Source organism: Rutidosis leptorrhynchoides, chromosome 1 (genome assembly GCF_046630445.1).
Source record: "Rutidosis leptorrhynchoides isolate AG116_Rl617_1_P2 chromosome 1, CSIRO_AGI_Rlap_v1, whole genome shotgun sequence".
In the NCBI taxonomy this organism is placed as follows: domain Eukaryota; kingdom Viridiplantae; phylum Streptophyta; class Magnoliopsida; order Asterales; family Asteraceae; genus Rutidosis; species Rutidosis leptorrhynchoides.
The window spans coordinates 609,624,324-609,630,323 of record NC_092333.1 but is presented as its reverse complement, the minus strand read 5'-3'; positions in this window follow the sequence as shown (position 1 = coordinate 609,630,323).

The following is a 6,000-nucleotide window of genomic DNA, read 5'->3' as shown; positions in this document are numbered from 1 at the left end:
CTCGTTTTGAAAGTGACACGCTCATAACCTCGTCGTAGTATTTTATGTATTAATATTAATAATAATAATAATAATAATAATTATAATAATAATAATAATAATAATAATAATAATAATAATAATAATAATAATAATAATAATAATAATAATAATAATAATAATAATAATAATAATAATAAGAATAAGAATAATAATAATAATAATAATAATAATAATAATAATAATAATAATAATAATAATAATAATAATAATAATAATAATAATAATAATAATAATAATAAGATTAATATTAATATTAATAATCTTAATATTAATAATAATAATAATAATAATAAGATTAATATTAATAATCTTAATATTAATGATAATAATAATAATAATATAAATTATAAATATAATACAGAGTAATATAGAAGGATATGTGTGTGTGCATTATGCCAGAACTCGATCGAATTTATAGACTTTTCCTGAAATCTGACCCCATGCGATCGCATGGGTTTTGTGGGTAAATGCCATGCGATCGCATGGCCCGTAAATCCAGCTCACATCTGTTTTAACTTCTAGTTTGTCGACATATTAAATAAATATAAATATAATATATATAATTTATATAATTAATTATATATTATATTAAATTCACGTGCATAGTTGATTTGTAATTTTTGTTCCGATAAGTCGTACGTTGTCACACGACTTATGTCTCGGTTCCGGTTTTTCGAACGTCCTTACGTACACTGAGAAAACTGGCACTTTACCTTTCGTGACTCTTACATTTGTCAAAATATAGACTTAACTATCCATAAATTATATCACTCGAAATATAACTTATACATTCGAGTGTTTTGGTCATTTACTTCTATAAATCATCATCTCGTTATCTATCAAAGTAAATTTAATAATATTATTTTAATTCAAAACGTTTAATAACCAAGTTAATATTCATAAACACGTTTTAAGTACACATCGCAAGTTATTCATACAATTACAATTCCAACTTATCATATATGTTCAAATAGATATTTAAACCAATAAGTTTTATGCACAGTATCATACAATTAATACATTGTTACACTTTCAAGTTATAGTGTATATATGTATCTTTTTACATATAATTGTTTGCGAATCGTTGAGAACAGTTGATGGGTAATTGAATAGTTCAAAAAAAATTTGAGATTCAGTTTTACAGACTTTGCTTATCGTGTCGGAAACGTTAATCATACAAAGATTAAGTTTAAATTTGGTCAAAAATTTCCGGGTCATCACAGTACCTACCCGTTAAAGAAATTTCGTCCCGAAATTTGAGTGAGGTCGTCATGACTAACAATAAAAATGTTTTCATGACGTATATGAGTTGATAAATAGAGTTTTATCACCGTTGGATAATATGGATAAAACAATCCGATTATTTGAAGCGTATGAGAGAAGTTATCGTAATAGAATGAAATGAAGAATAAAGATTCGTCTTAACTTTTGACGTAGTAACGATTGATTTCCGGAATTTAAGGAATCGAAGATCTTCATAATTTAAATAGGATTTGATTCTTCGGGAATTAAGGAAATTATGATTTCCTTTGATTAAATGCGTAATCTGCCTCGATTGCTATGTCTGATATTTCGCTATAAATTGACCTCTTCCGTTTCATTATTTTCATCACTCTTACATCTTCTTCCTCATTTCCTATTTTCAAAAGATTGTAAAAATGCTTCATCCAGTTCTGATTCTTGATATACTCCTAACTTTCATATCTGTCATTCTTCTTTTTCATCTACCATCAGAGGAATCTGCTTACTTCTACTTTGCCCTTGGGGTTATAGTGCTTTTAATTCTCCCGTGTCTTTATGTTGAGATAAACATTGATATACACGGTTTGTAATTTATGTGTTGTTATCGGGCTTTATATTCTCCCTTATATTTCAAAGTTCCTACTTCTATCTTCTATAATTATTGTCATCCCCAGTTAATGCTTTCTTTTATTTGCTGCGATTTATACCCCCATTTCTATTTCGGAGTTTTGTCCCTTCGTTTCTTCTTCTTGTGACTAAGCATTGCTTGTAATGGTCCAGATTTGTAGGTATGAAGTTTCGAATGATCATAACTAATGTTTTAAGAAATTGTAATAACACGATCTTGATTGGTTAAATTACCAGAAGTTACGGGAAAAGATAGAACTATCAAGAATATATGTTCTTGATTTGTTTGGAGATTAGGTAAAATGTAAGAGTCATGTAACATGGCACATGATGATGTTATAGTCTGTGAATCATCATGTTCCATTAGAAACTCAGCATGACTTACTGTAATATAATCACGTTGATCAAGTGTCATTATATTATACTAACTCATGCTTCAGCTCCCAACACCACTTCAAAAATATTCATATTTTAAACTCGAAGGTTTCAGAATTTAGAAACTAAAATAGTTTCTTTTTATGATGTTACACAGATATCGCAAGGAGAAAATTGATTTCCGATAAGAATGATTATGGAATTATCTCCAGAAATATGGAGGATATTTATAATGAAAGATACGATGATATCTTAGAATTTCTAATATAAGATGATGATGAAGAATATTGTCCGCAAGGGTTTAGATTTGGAAGCAAGGTATTCGTTAATGGCTTCAGCAGATACTGAATCATTTGGATTCTTTGAAGGCAGGTTTATTCTTTGTGATTTGTCTACAGCCTCCTTCATACTTTGCTCAATTCATTTTTCAGTACCAAACTTTCTCTTTTTCTGTACTTTTCCAACACACTACTCTTTATCATCAAACTTTTGACTGTTACGGTCGTTTACAGTTTTTGCTGCTTCATCAGCATTTTTCAAGATTCAGAGTATTGATTTGCAGACTGGTTGCTTTTCAGATTTTCAGAATGAAAGCTCATAATTCTAAGAGATGAATGTTATATATATACATATGATGTTCTAGTACAGTTTTGAAGTCAAAGTATAGATTTGAAAGATGTAGCAATCTAAGAATGATGTCACGGGTTCAAAGTTATGACTTGGATTCTAATCCGTCAATATCAGAATATGTAATTGAATTTGTATGAAAACGATTGTGTATCGTTGTAAGCATTTAATAATTTTTGAATTAAAGTTGAAGAATGTACAGTATAATATATTAATTGTGAACTTATATATTTCCCGAGTATTACCTACCCGTTAAAGATTTCACAAATAATATTTTGTAGAAAAGAATTTTTATTACCGTCTTTATGAAAATATATGTATGTATATTTTCTTCAGATGTAATACAGATTTGATGAGTTAATATCATATTAAGCTCATTTGATTTTCAACTTGAATTAGAAATGAATAATCTCTAAAACATTAAAGATTTAATAATCTTTACGGAGTATTTCACTAATGTAATCAATACTCAGTTTTATTGATATTTCCTCAGTGAATTATGTTGGTGCTCATGGAACTCTTACTAACTTCGCAAGGTATGAATGATGTTTTCTAGAAAGTTTCGAATACATCGAAGATGAAAGTATAAAATCAACCATATAATTGAATAATATACTAAGTTTATTATGAAATGGAATTCATTGAATTGAAACAGAGATTGTAGTTAACGATGATTAAGTCGCTAACGAAGAATGTACATCATAGCATATTAGTAATATGAATTAACCGAGTAGTACATACCAGTTAAGATTCACACGTAATAGCTTAGTACGAAAAGATTTATTTTGATTTCAAAATCCATATATATTAAATATACATAAAATTTCTTCAGGGGAAATGAGTTAATACTTCATCGGTTATTGTTGCTGGTATTTCTTGGTAACTACAGTGCGTATGACGTTGATGCTCGTGGAATAGATTGTGAAGTTGAGGTTTGCGATGCGGATGTTGTTGGTGGTGGTAATGGTATTGTTGGTGTTGTTGTCGGTGGTACTGTTGATGCCGGTGATGCTGCTGGTGCTTGTAACCTTTGCACCATATCCTCCAAAGCCACTACCCGAGCGCGAAGCTCGTTGACTTCTTCTACTACACCGGGATGATTGGCGGTTCGGACGAGCGGATGAATAAGATCCAGAATTTGAGATAGTATATTATCGTGACGAGATACTCAGGAAATGAGAGAGAAAATGGTGTCTCGAATAGGTTCACTGGTAAGCGCTTCAGGTTCTTCGCCAAGAGGGCAATGTGGTGGATGGAAGGGATCGCCTTCTTCTTATCTCTAATAATTAAGTAGGCTACGAACTCATCCCCAATTCATCCAGAATAGGTGATGGCTGATTGGTTGATCCATTCCGGTTACACTGTCTACGAAATTCAGGTGAATATCCATATCGGAATAGCTGTCGGAGTTTAAGGAATTTGAACTAGATGCGGGATCCATTTTGTATAATTAGGGAGATGATTTTTGATATGAATTAGATTATAGAATTTAGTTTGGTATTCTTCAATACATATTTTACATTTGTATATATAATACTAAACTCCATAAATCACAGAGAAATTTTTGGAAGATGTCAGGAAAAGTTTACAATAACAGATACGCTAAGATATGAATTTTTGTCTATACACCATTTATGCAATAAATGCAGGGAAACGTGTCTAGACTTAAGAATGATAACATGTAATTTCCGACAAGAAATGATAAGCAAAACTTTTGACATGTAGACACAGTCAAAGTCCAGACTTACTAATGCATCCAAACAACTATCAGTTAGACACACTTATGCAAGACCTGGTTCACTAGGACCAACGCTCTGATACCAACTGTGACGACCAGTCCAAATCCATCTGGACGAACACGTCATTCATCGATTTCATTGCGAGGTATTTAACCTCTATATGATACGTTTTGTAAACATTGCATTCTTTTGAAAAGGCACACCATAAATGAATATTTAAATCAAAAGTTTTCGACATCTGATGATTTCTACATATAGACAATCACCATAAATAATAGTTTACAACAGTACTTCCGTTGACAATGCAGTCAAAATAAGATACATGGTGATGATTTGGTGAATGCAACGTTTCCTTGAAAAAATATGTCATGTAAGACTCCATGCACATAGCTTGTCTAACATCTAAGCAAACAGCGGAAGACTTCTAGGAAACCTGAGAATAAACATGCTAACAAGTGTCAACACAAAGGTTGGTGTTCATAGTTTTAATGTTTCGTATAATCTGTATATAAAGGTGGATCACAAGATTTCAGTTGTTTCATCCAGAAACGTTTATCAAAATATTCTACGAAATTGAGCACCCTGGTAACTAAACTTAACGTATATATAATTTGTACCCTTTGTATAATCACCTTAATAATACACGCAAACCAACGTGTACGCTTCTCAAATAGCATACGTCCATTAAAAGGCTAGTGCTCTAGCTCGGACGGGGATATCAAGCCCTATGGATCCATATTCTACTACTCGCGCCCACCAGTTCTTATAACCGGCAGTTACTAGTTACCAAAGCTAAGGGATTTTCGGTTCAAACTCAGTATAGAATTTAGTATGTACTTGTGTCCATTGTTTAAAATAAAGTGCATGTATTCTCAGCCAAAAAATATATATTGCAAAAGCATTTAAAAAGGGAGCAAATGAAACTCACCTTAGCAGCATATAAAGTCGTTCACCAAAATGAGACCGAAACACGGATTACCAAAAAATGTAGATCTCAATCTAGAGAACATATGTTGGTCAATAAATGTCTATCAAGTTAGGTCAGGTCATAGTGTATCACAATCCTAATGCTCGAGATCGACATACAAAAGTAATCCAAAGTCGTTTCAAAAAGTCAATTTTGACAATAGTTCAACAAAACGAGACGTACCTTATATAAGGATTCATTTACTCGGTTGGTAATACTCAAAAATCCATTTTATCAATCTCGTAAACAAGTTTTTTAAATCCTAATTGCAGATTCAAAAGCAATTTCAATTAACGTCAATTATAATTCAGTTGACCATATCTTTTGATTCGTTCTTCAAAACTATCCGATATCTAAATGAAAAGTTATTGATTTTTCGCC